Raw genomic sequence first — 12,930 nt, forward strand, 5'->3', positions numbered from 1 at the left:
GTTTGCTCACTGCCATGTTGTTGATACCTGGGAGGCAGGCGAGGTGGGGAGGTCCTTACTCTGATGACTCGAGCTGGCTGGCCCGTATAGATGAGTTCCTGCTTTAAGGAATTTTATCTTGCAGGCAGCAAGGATAGAAAACCCCTGCATGGGTGCTGATACCTTCGCTGACCTAGGCAGACATAACTAATTAACTACCACACTCCTTCCTGCCGATCCTGGATCTATGGCTTCAAGATCTTTACCCATGCAGTGACAGCTACTCCTAACAGGTAGGGCTTGGCCTATGAGATAGACTCTATTTGTTGTCTTTAAATAAAAGAAAAATCATCGCGAATGCCATTCTTGGTCAGCGCCACGCAAGTGACTCAGTGAATGCGTCAAGGGGAGAGGAGGTTGAAACAGCTATGCGCCACCAAATCAGACTGCCATGGCTTCTTGGTGGAGGTGGTGGTGGGCTGAGCCCAAGAAGAGGTGTGGGGGAGATTAAGAGAAGAAAGAGAAGCAGGAGGGCCCTGGGCCTGTGCATGGCACAGCAGTTGCACCATGGCGGGCTGGGAGCAGGCCTGTGCTCAGCTTGAGCTGGGGCGAGCCCATCCTGGGAGTGTCTTCCCTACCCTGTCACTCACTTACTGGGCGACCTGGGGCAAGGCCATTCCCTTTGCATACGGTATAAATAAACTCTTCGTTTTTGTTTTCTTGCACAGACCAACATTCCCCGTGTACACGTGCATGCACCCTTCTCCCCAAGCAGAGAGCTCCTAATGGGTGCCTTGTTGGCGACATGTTAAAGTGAGCTCCAAATGACTCAGAAATCTGGGGGCTGGAAACAGTAGCAACACCAGGAGAGTTATTGGGGGAAGAAGACAGGATGTGGGCTGAGCAGGGCCTGGACAATTGACAGAGCCCTGGATTTCTAGAGAATAGCGTCTTTTCCCTGAGGTCAGCAGAAGGTTTGGGCCCAGAGCAGCTGAGCTGGGTGTCTGGGCTTCTGCACCATCTGAAGGCGCCCTTTCATTCTCTGCCAAGAGGGAGGGGAGCCTGGGTCTGGGCAGGGGGATGATAGGTTCTCATCTATTTATAGCTGGGATTTGGGGTCACGAGGCCCTGGGGTTGCCAGCCAACCACAGTGCCACTGGCCCCAGGGTCCCGCACATTAGCAGGTGGCCTAATATGAACCCACGGGGTTGGCCTGGGCTCTGGCCAGATGCTCAACATTCCCTCCTGCCTCCCTGTGGGCCTCTGGGAGGCTGCCAAGTATCTGCTGGGACAGAAGTAGGGGGACAGAAAGGAAGAAGGGACGAAAGGGCTTATGTGAAGGCAGCCGGGGGGCTGTCTCCTGCCCATGGCTCTGATCTGGCAGAGTAGACAGAAGGTTGGGGACTTAGGGCAGAGATGGGAGGGTGCTCAGGTCCCTGAAGTGGGGCCGGAAGTCCTGGCTCCTGGTGTCGCTGTCACACTAGAATAAGAGAGGGAGGGGCCGCAGGACTACCCAGACCTTCCTCACCCCCCAGAGCACCTTGGTCCCCTCCTGCCACACTCAACGCTGCAGAAGCCAGTGAGTTAATTTCCTGTAGATGCGGGCCACTGGTGGGATTGTAGAGTTTGTCATGGTGTCTTGGCCCACGCTCCTTGTTTTACCCCGTCAGAAACTTGGTTAAAGCTGTGAGGAGTTTTCATACAGAGAGTAACGGGTCAGGGTCAAGGGGATCAAGTGACCTTCCCCGTGTCTGCATGGGACCTGCGAGACAGAGTGTGGACGGGAGCGGTGACTTGGAGTCGGAGTTCCTCTCAGTTTTTTCTTTCTGGTCTCCTGATGGTGCCATGTGAGTGACCCCAGTGTCCGCACTGCCCATTGTGAGTTAATATGACTGTCACGGGCGGCAGCACCAAATCTGCCCTGGCACTAGTTGAGGCCAGAGGAAAGGATGGAGCTGCCCCTACCTGCACATCTATGACAGCTCGACTTACCTCTTTGGGTCTTAGGGTCCTCCTCTGTGAACTGGGGAGAACCCCAGCCTCAGCCTCACAGGAGTGTTCTCAGGGCCAGATAAGAGAGCCTGTCAGTCTGCCTGGTGGTGTTGCCTAAACGGGAGCCCTGTGGTAACCGTGTCCTTACCCACCCCTCCTTCCCCCACCCTGTGCATACCTACTCATGCTCATGCCCATGCCAGCCGAGCCCGGGCGAGGTAGGTGTGGGAGACCCCCCGGCTTACCCACCGAGGCTGGCCACGCTGCTCACTTGCCCTGGGGTACCTTGAACTCAGTGTGTGTCTGAAATGGAGCTCCTCGTTTCAGCCCTCCTTAGCCCTGGGTCTCCTCTCTTCCCCCCGCTTGCAGCAGCCCCCAACCAGGGAGCCCTACTTAATTTCTCCTTGCTGCCCAGCCATCGCTGAGTCTCATCGACCCTGCTCCAGCCTAGATCACAAACAGGTCCGAGCTATGCTTTCCATTTTACTTCGTCCCATGCAGGGGCTGCTCTCATACTGGCCTGTGGGGCTGTCATCTACTTGGGCCTCCTGCTGCCATTTTTGTCCCCATCTCCACCTGTCGGCCAGAGTGCAGATCTCATGTTACCGCCCTGCAGTGGAGCCCCGTGATCTCAGGGCACATGCCAACCTTACTGAGCCCTGGCATTCCCAGCAGGGGCTGGCCCTGCAGACTTTGCTCTCATCCCTCCTAGGTCCCCGACCATCGGAGTTCCTCTCAGTTCTTTCTTTTTTGGTCTCATGGTGCCACATGAGTGATCCAAGTGTCCGCGGAGCCCATGGTGGGTTAATGTGACTGTCACGGGTGGTAGCAGCAAACCTGCCCTGGCACTAGGTGAAGCCAGAGGAGAGGTGCTGCCCCTTCCCCCACATCTATGACATTAGCTGCTCAAGGGCCTGGGCCGGGCTTGGCGCTTAGAGAAGGCAAGCTGAGGACGGCGCCTGATACCCATTCTCAGTGGGAAGAGGCCCCGGGCTAAGAGCCGAGCTCTAGCAGCCAACGTCTGTACAGATGCCTTCCCGAACGCCCTTGTCACGCGTTGCCTTACAGGTGACTCCTGTTCCATGCATGCTGCGGACCGTTTGCAGAAACTGAGCATTGACAAGGTCAAGGGGAGGCATAGCTTCAGGAGAAGAGAAAGTGGAGAATTCAGAGGGTTGGAGACAATCAAACAGCAGTCCATGTTAGTAAAATGAATAAACAAATGAATAAAGACCTGCTCCTTTCAATAGAAACCGAATCCTCTCTCTGGACTCAGAAGCAGAGCAGAAACCCCTTGTCTCAGGCCTTGCCAGTCTTAAGTGTCCAGAGCCCCTAGTACAAACAGGACATCAGAAGGAAAACACAGGATTAAGCTTAGTGATTCTTTTTTTTTTTTTTCTTAATTGCTAGAGGGTGCAAGGACTCGCCAGAGGTGGGGAAGAAGCACCCTCTCAGTGGGGCATGGTCATGCCACGGTCCCTTCTCTCCTATTTCTTCCACCCTGTCAGGATTCTGGACACACACAGACATGAGTACCTGGCATGCCTTTCAGGCCTCCAGGTCTGGGATTCAAACTGCGATTGGCCACGTGGGATTTGGCTCCCTTAAACACTGGGCTATGAGACCAGCCCAGAAGCTTAGTAAATCTTTTTTTTTTTTTTTTTTTGAGAGGTTTTTGCTATAGGGTGCGTGCGCTCGCCAGACAGACAGAGAGAGACAGAGAGACAGAAAGCCAGAAATCACCCCCCCCCCAGGGGGTATGGTCACGCCGCAATCCCTTCTCCTCCATTCTCCTCTCGGGATCTTGGGCACGCTCGCACACGCGCCCGGCGTGAGTTTAAGCCGCCGAGTCCGGGATTCAAACCGCAGTCGACTCCGTGGGAGTCCAGTGACACAGCCATTACGCTAACTACTGGTCCCGAAGCTTAGTAAATCTTAAAGCTTTGTTTTTTCTCCACAACATACCTGTTCGAGAACACAGGCTGCCCCGATTGCCACCAACTGTGGCCTGGATAGAAGATGCTGTGGCTGCCCCAAGCCTCTGGGAATTGTCTGCCGTCCGCATCACAATGTGAACCCGTCCACATCACAATGTGAACAGTAACTGTCAGGCCTGCTCGGATTGTAAGTGACAGCTGATTCACAGTCACCACCAAGAGGCATTGATTGGTTCCCGTAGTCGAAAAGTGGGATTTAAGTTCAGTTGGATCTAAGAGCGCCATTTCCCAACTCTGCTTTCCCCTGTGGAACTCTGTTTTCACAGAGGTGCTTCTCAGTCAACGGGGAAAAAATAGCCACGGGTTTCTCATGATCAGCTTAACAACCATGTTCAGAGAACGCTTTTTTAAAAAATTATTTTATTCTATTTCATTTATTCATTCATTCATTTATTTTAATTTGACCAGACACACACACACACACACACACACACACACAGAGAGAGAGAGAAAGAGAGAGAGGAAAGGAGAAAGCAAGCCACCAGGTCCAGGACTCAAACCATGGTTGGCCGTGTGGGAGTGTCCAGTGCCTTAACCACCATGCCACTTGGCAGTCCCAGAGAACACTTGTTAAAAGGTGGCACGGTGGTTCAGGTACTGGGCCCTCATGTGGCCAGCTGCAATTTAAGTTCCAGACCTTTCGGCTTGCTTTCTTACTTTCTTCTCTCTCTGGTGAGCATGCGTGCCCTGTTCCCCAAAAAATGAAATAATAATAATAACAACAATAATGATAAATAAAATGAAAGAAAGCATCAGCTGAAGTCCTGGGGCTGACGCTCATTGTCTGGATTGGGGACACATGTTTAGCCCTGAGCCACTGTTCATGGCTGGAAAGATGGCTCTATGATTGCCCAGAATTGTACCATGTGTCCACCACAGAGCAAGAGTGTGTTTGTGGGTTCAGCCTTCCTGACTGGGAGAGGGAGGTATCGTTTTCCAGAGCGATGGCGGAGCAGTAACGACCTGTACGTCCACTGAACTGCGCCACTTTTATACTCAGCCCCTAATCTCCAGGTTGGGATGTAAAAATGTGATTAGTAACAAACGATCACACTTTCCATCGTGTCCATGACGGCAGAGGACCTGGTGATGTGGGATGTGAAGAGCACCCGTCTGCTGGTGTGATTGGTGGTCATGAAGGCAAGGCCGCAGGGCCGGTTCTAAGCTAGGCATCTATTAGAAATCTATCCAGTTTCTTGGATGTGGAGAACGAGGAAGGCTGCTTTGATCACATGCTGCCCACAGACTCTGTGATCTGTCAGTGAGATCCTCAGGGAGGTTGACACACGTGGGGATGTGGACTGGGCTCTGAGCACGCCGTCTCCGAATCATAACTACATTTAGAAATCACCCACATTTAGGTAGAGGAGTCTGTCAATACAACAGAAGCACTGAATTTGGTCATCTGTAATCAATTGGCAATGACTGTCAAGAGTTCTGGGTGGGAGAGTCCAAAGCCGTGCTCCAGCCCAGCAGGGAAAAGGCCTGTGATCAATTAGTATTGTCTGCCGTGGGCAAGGACATTGAAAGGGGTGGTGTATTTGTCACACAGTAGCCCTTCCTGTACTTTTCCCAGCTCTCACTTTAGACGAACAGAAAAACGAGGGCAGCCACAGTGCTCAAAAGAGACAGATGCTAAACGGGGGCTTGCCTGGGAGGTGACCTGAGAACTCAGAGACTTCGACGACTGGTTTGTACGTCCTCGTGGAAATCACTTTCCTTGCCCAGGCTCCCTTTTTTCATCTGCAAAGTGGGGCACACGCTCAGTCCCCTGCACCAAGTAGCGCTGTTAGGAGGATCGAGTGAAGTAGTAGATGTGAGAACATTTTGTCGTTCTTAGAATAGCAGCAAGCAGTGAAAGGACACTTTTACGTGCCAGGCACTGTTCGGAGTGCTCTGTTCACATCCTCGTTTCATCCTCAAAATAACCCTAGGAAGTAGTTACTATTGTTATCCTCGTTTTATAGAAAACGACACTTGGGCACACATGTCAGGTCACATGCCCAGGATCGCACAGCTGCACAGAGCAGGGCTCCAACCCGGGCAGCGTGGCTCTGGTGTCGCTGTTCCCAATCTCTTCCTATGGTGCTCCTCATTGTCACTGCAGAGTGCCATGCACCTGAAAGGGATTACCCAAAGCAGCACCTCCAGATCCTTTCTTGCTCAAGAAATGCCCTGCTAATCCAATCCCTTCTTAACAACGCCTGTGGAGGCCAAGTTGGTGTGCTATGGAGGTAAGGAACCGGTGGAAGCGTAAACCTAAGGAGTCACCCCATCTCCAGTCACTTCCCAGCTGGGTGCCTTGGGCACATCACCTCCCCTCTCTGAACCTCAGGCTCCTCATCTATAAATAAAGATCATTGTACCTACTCTGCGAGACTGTTGTGGGGAATAACCGGCTAACCTGAGGGGCTTGGTAGCATGTGAAGTAAGAATGAGGGGGTTTGGTTGTGATGGTGATGAAGTGCAGAGGTCAAAGGGAAAGGAAATGGTAGGCACGGGCTGCCCTTCTCAGGGCCAGGGCCTCTCGGAAGTAGCATTTATAAGGATGCCTTGGTCAGCCCGGGCAGGGTCTTCCCTCCTGGGCAAGTGAAAGGCACCACTGGCCCAGACCCCAGAATGTGGGGCTTGCTTACCCCTCTGCTCACCCTGCACCCCCACCCTCAGCCTCCCTGCACAGATTGTTCCGCAGTCAGTGGCTTGAGCCACACTCCCTGTCCAAGCTGCCAAGCTGCTGCAGTCCCAAACCAGCCAGATCCAGAGTGAGCTGGTCTGCAGCCTGCTTCCTGGAGGCTTATGAAATCATAGTAAAAGCAGCACAGTTGGCAGGGATCTGACGCGAGGCTCAGGCATCTGAGAGCGTACAAGTGCCCTTGTTTCAGGGCCTGACGAGATTGGCGAAGAAGTGAGTGACGAAGCCCACGTTGGTGATGCGCTTTCCCGTCGGTCCTCCAAGTACATGTTCTTCTATGCGTGGGGGGGTGTCTCAGTGACCCCATCTGTGAAGTGAGGCCTGGGAGTCTATAGGGGGTGTGAAGTAAACAGATTGGAGCTTGGGAGTTTGCTTTAAAATATAGATTCCTGGGTCATCCCGAGAAGTAGATTCAAGCCTTTGGGGGTAGGACTCAGGTTTCTGCATTTTATTTATTTATTTATTTATTTATTTATTTATTTATTTATTGAGAGAGATTTTTTGCTATAGGGCACATGAGCTCATCAGAGAGATAGAAAGCAAGAAGAGAAATTACCCCCCAAGGGGAATGGCCACGCCACAATCCCTTTTCCTCCATTCTCCTCTTGGGATTTTGGGAATGCACACACATGTGTGCCTGGTGTGAGTTTTAAGCCACCAGATCCAGGACTCAAACCTCAGTCAACTACGTGGGAGTCTAGCCACATAACCATTATGCCATCTGCTGGTCCTCTCTTCCTTTTTTTCCTATGGGACACATACACTCGCCAGAGAGAGAGACAGAGAGAAAGAGAGGGAAAATGAGATAATGCCTCTCCCAGGGGGGATGGCTACATCACAATCCCTTTCCATTCTCCTCTTGGAATTTTTTTTTTTTTGAGAGGTTTTTTGTTATAGGGCGCATGCGCTCGCCAGACAGACAGAGAGAGACATAGAGACAGAAAGCGAGAAATCACCCCCCACGGGGGATGGGCACGCCGCAGTCCCTTCTCCATTCTCCTCTCGCGATCTTGGGCGCGCACGCACACATGCCCGGCGTGAGTTTTAAGCCACCGGGCCCGGGACTCGAACCGCGGTCGACTACGTGGGAGTCCAGCGACATAGCCATTACGCTAACTGCTGGTTCCCTCCTCTTGGAATTTTGAACAAACACACACACACATTCCTGGTGTGTTTTTCATGCCACCGGGTCCAGAACTCAGACTGCAAAGTCAGCCATGTGGGATCCAGTACCTTAGCCACTGCACCACCAGCTGGGCCCCAGGAATCACATTTTTTTGTAAAGCTTTCCTGGAAGGGTCTGTACCAGTGGTTAGAGACCCAGTCCTTATTCTTTGATTCTGTTAGTTTTCTCCTCGGCTTCTCTTTCTGAGCCACCTTACTCCCAACCTTTGAGGCAGCAGAAAGGCCATTCAAGATGCCCATACTGAGCTCCTGCTTACGAGCTTATAGAGCGGACCCCCTTCTGCCTCGCGAGTTCCCCCTCCCTGGAGGCGTGTGTGGAGCTCTGGAGCATGGCCACTCTGGCTTGGGGTTGGTGAGCCAACCTGTGCGAAAAGCCACCCGGTGCTATAATTCTGTCAGTTCATTGCCCGGAGAGCCTTGTCTTTTATGGCAAAAGTCCATTTCTGCAGAATGGATGGTAGTGAGTCTCAGAGCTGGCAAGGAGTTTTTTACTGTAGGGACTCCCTGTCTCTCCTCTGCAAACAGACTTTCGCATGCAAGCCCCGAGCTGAGCGGTTCTGATTAGTCCGGTCTGGTGCCCTGTAGTACTCCTCCTCCCTTTTTACAACTTTTTACAGATTAAGATAAGGAGAGCTTTATCCCCGTTCCCTGTGTGTTTCCGTTTACATATAAAAGGATACGACTATAAAAGTTGTACTTATTCCATAAACACCTGGACTCCAGGACACACATCATAAATCCTCGGCCTTGGTTTGAAGCTTCCCTTTGTACAGGGAAGAGATGCTGAAGCCCTGGGAGGGGTGTCATCGGACAGGGGGTATCCCTCGGGCAAGACTTGGAACGGCATGGTATTAAAGAAGTTGTGGGAGAATAAAGTCACCTGGCGGGGAAGGTGGAGGGGGTGGAGGGATGGAAGGTACAGGGTGTTTAGAGTAAAGGGAGGGGCACGAAACTGTAAGATGGGATGAACGAATAGATCTTACACTACAGTCCTTTGGAAGGCAGACCAGCTCTTCTGCGTCTCCCATAGGAGACTTCTGGTTCTTCTGAGCACAATGGAGGTGGAGCGGGCACAGAGATTTCCCTCACTTCCTTTGAGATGTGGGGTCCCCACTCCTCACAGGGCAGGGTTGAGAGGAAGAGAACTGGGATGGAAATGGGGCTTGGATTCTGGGCTGCATTTAAGGAATGTGGTTTAACACGAACACTGGCCCTAGGAGGCCGGGGTTCTGAGAAAGGCTATCCTACCACTGCCTCTCTGTTACAACGTTTTTGTGCCTGAGTTTTTCCACCTGCAAAGTGGAATGCAATTCTTTTCTGCCTTGAGGATCATTGTGAAGTTTAAAGAACTCGCTGGTGAAGGCGAAGAGCCAGAGTAGAATGTAGACTTTTTACATAGCTGTATTATAGCTTGAACATTCTTAATCTGAACGTCCACGGTTCAAAATACTCTAAAACCCATACGCTTTGAGCACTGACATGATGCCACAAGTGGGAGATTCCACCCCTGACCTTGTGTGACGGGTTGTAGTGCAAAAATATTGTATAAAATTACCTTCAGGCTATGTGTTCAAGGTAGGCGTGAAACATAAATGAATTTCGTGTTTACTCTTGAGTCTCATCCCTAAATAGCTCATTCTGTGTACGCAATTATTCTAAAATCTGAAAAATCCAAACCCCTTCCGGGTCTCACACATGTCAGATAATGAATACTTAGCCGGTAATTCACTAAATCAGCCTGCATTTGTGGGTGCCTGAGCTCCCACTGCAGTTTGCACTGCCCATTTCTTTAGAAATCCCAGGAAATTGCCAGTTTCATTTTAACATTCTTCCATGTATGAAATATGACTTTTACCCCCTGGTATTTTATACTTGCCCTTGGGGCCCCACAAAAGAAGTTCATGCCCTTCTCCCTGAAGATCTTGAAAGATGTGCAGTTAAGATGACAGTGACCACAGCCTTGAGGCCCAGCATCCTTGGCTGCACTGTCCACGCAGGGAAGAGGCGGAGCCAGGGCACTGGGAGAGTATCCTCCCTCCCTCTGGCTTCCCTTGTTTCCCTCCCTTGCACAGCCCTGCTGTTGCTGGTCTGGGGGATCCCCTCATATATACAGTGGGGGCGGCTGCCCTTGCCTGTTCTTGCCTCTTTGACTTCCTTAGAACTGGGCAGATGCTGTAGGGCAGCTCTTGGGCAGGGGAGTGTTTTCTCCCTGCCAGGAGGAGCCCCTGACTCATAGGAGATGTTTTCCTGCCAGAGGGAGAAACAGTTACATCACCAAGTCCCGGGGGGGAGCAGAAGGAAGTCGGTTCATCCAAGCATCCTCTGCTTCTGAAAACCCCCAGTGCATGGTGTGAAAGCATGCCCTTGCCTCGCCTCACTTGGCCACATGCTTGTGGGGAGGGCAGGTTGCATCCTGATGCCTCAGACACTTCTCATCCCACAGCCCCAGCCCCCTGGAAGCTTGCAGGGGAAGAACCTTGTGGTAGCCCAACCCTTAGCACAAAACCCAGGCACTGTTGTCCCCAGAGTGACTCTCCGTCCAAGCCCAGTGACTCGGAACTTCCTTATGCTTGGAGATCTGTTTGACCAGTTCACTGCAGACTAGAAACGGCACCTAAGCAGAGAAGTGGGACTTCCTGAAAAGCTCAGGCTCATAGCAGGAAGATGTGCACTGAGCACCTAACTGCCAGGGAGGGAAGATTGTGGGGGGCACACACACTCCGACTGACTGGCCTGCAAAAGCCAGTTTTATTGGGACCTGGCCGCACCTACTTGCTTGTGTGTCTGTGGTTGACCTTGCATTAGAGAGTGACAGTGCCAAAGGGTTGAGTAGTTGTAACATTGACTTTCTGGCTCAGACGTCTAAAAACTTACTATCTGACCCTTTCCAGAAAAAGTTTGTCTGCTTCTGATGCTGGGAGCTATTATGGAGGGGTTCAAGTTGGGTTTCTGTTGGCGAAAACCCAGGAGGTGTGAGTCCTCTTAGGGAAAGCCTTCTAAGCAGACTGGCTGATGGCGTCGTCCCCATGCTGGTGCTTTAAAGCATGGTAAGGTTTTAGACCGTCTAGATTTCATAGAAGTATCCAATGTGAAGGCCAAAAGGTCATTAGACTGTCTTGCATGTCTCTGTGGGGAAACTGAGGCTCTCGGTGGTAAGGAAACTTGCTCGGGAGCATATGGTGGCAGAGCTTGGTCACAGAGAACCTGGGCCAGAGCACGTGTTTTGATTTGCTGTTTCATTACACTCACGTGCGCGTATGCACGCACACATGCAGACATCTCTAAGCCTTGAAGTGGCGAAGAGATATGCTTGCTTCTAAAGGGCAACGGCTTCTTTTGCCTTTTCTGTGCCAGTTGCCTCTGAGTTAGGGATTCCTGCTTTGCCCTATATAAGGAGGCTGTTGTCCTAGCCAGGCCCATCCCCTGGGGGCAGGCTAGAATGGTAACATGGAAGCTCCTGCACCACGGCTGCCTCTCAGCCTGCTGCTGGCGGAGCGATGGAGCATCGTCTGCACAGCACCTGCCCTTCCTGCCAGAACCAGACTGAAATGCAGCACCAGGGCCTCCCAGCTCCCAGCTGCACTTAAAGAGCTCAGCTGGGTCCTGGGGGGGGGGGGCTTGTGCCCTGCTGATGCATGTTACCTGGACCATGGGGACGCACACAAGGCAGCTTATGTAGCCAGAGGATCACATAGCTCCTCCATAAAGGGTGTTCCCACTCTGGCTTCAGTTTCCTTCCACCACAGTAGGGAAGTCAGACCTCCTTGCTACTGAGGTTGCCTTTCAAGTTCCTCTTTTGTCATTTTGGCACCTGAGCCTGCCTTGGGCAGCTCGGAAACAAAGGCTTTTGTTCTTAGTCCAGCATGGAGGTTCTTCCTGGGTGCCTGTCACAGCTCAGCTGCCTTCTTAGCTGGGTGTCTCCAAGGAAAGTGCAAACCTCTCTGGGCCTCAAGTTCCCTTACCTATAAAATGGAGAGAAAAAGGGAACCTACCCCACGAGGTACCTGGAGCTATTGTGATTACAGCAAAAGGTGCAGGGTTGGACTAGGTGGCTGTCACAGCCTTTCCCTAGCTGAGGTTCTGTACTTGTATTTGGGCATGTCTCCCCTGGCCCAGCTGTTCCCTGGGGAATTTCCTGAGCAGAGGACACTCCACAGCTCTGGAAACTTGATCTGGGGATTAGAGGCCCAGAAAAGGCAGCTGGGGAGAAAAGAGCATGGGCTTCCAGGGCACCACATGCAAATCCGAGGCCAGGTGTGCTTGGCCTGCCACCTGCTTCCTGACGCAGAGAGGGTCCAGGAAGGCAGCATCCTCCAAATGGCATGAGGCCACAGAACATGAGGCCTGGGTCACCATCAAATGTTTGCGGGTGATTTGGGGGGTACAGGAATGATTTTGGTCTTTTTTAATATTCTTTTTTTAAAAAAAATTAATTTTACTTATTATTTTTTTAAATTTGAACAGAGAGAGAAAAAGTGAGAAAGCAAGCCGCCAGGTGTGGGACTCGAACTGCAGACAGCCATGTAAGAGTCTAGCACCTGCCACCTGCAAGCTCCGATTTTGGGTCTTCCTTTCTCTCTCTCCTGGGTTGTGAACATATCACCTAATTTTAAAATGTTTAGTTCCTGCATTAGCAACTCCATAACCATTTTCAGTGACTGCAACTCTCCTAGGCCCGCCCCCGCCCCCAGCCCTAAACAACCACTAATCTACCTCCTGTCTCTATGGATTTGTCCATTCTGTACATTTCAGATAAATGGATTCAGTCAATATGAGGTATATTATAACTGACTTCTTTCACTCAGCATAATGCTTTCAAGGTTCAACAATGTTATAGTATATATCAGTACTGCATTACTTTTTATTTATTTATTTATTTTTTTTTTTTTTTTTTTGCTATAGGGCACATGCACTCACCAGAAAGACAGAGAGACAGAAAGCGAGAAATCACCCCTCGGGGGATGGCCACACTGCAACGCCTTCTCCTCCATTCTCCTCTTGAGATCCTGAGCACGCATGCACACATGCCCAGCGTGAGTTCAAGCCACTGGGTCTACAATTCTACTTTTGTTAATGATGAAAGAT

General features: G+C 51.3%; 1 long non-coding RNA gene across 1 annotated transcript; it reads left to right on the plus strand.

The window, feature by feature from the left end:
• Positions 1–1,460: 1,460 nt before the first annotated feature.
• On the plus strand, positions 1,461–3,362 carry LOC114008197 (uncharacterized). The gene is made up of 2 exons (XR_003549759.1): positions 1,461–1,826; positions 3,040–3,362. It is a non-coding gene; the product is annotated as an uncharacterized LOC114008197 (long non-coding RNA).
• The last annotated feature ends 9,568 nt before the right edge of the window (positions 3,363–12,930 follow it).

The sequence above is a fragment of the Tupaia chinensis genome, unplaced genomic scaffold (assembly GCF_000334495.1).
Source record: "Tupaia chinensis unplaced genomic scaffold, TupChi_1.0 Scaffold000303_1, whole genome shotgun sequence".
In the NCBI taxonomy this organism is placed as follows: Eukaryota; Metazoa; Chordata; class Mammalia; order Scandentia; family Tupaiidae; genus Tupaia; species Tupaia belangeri.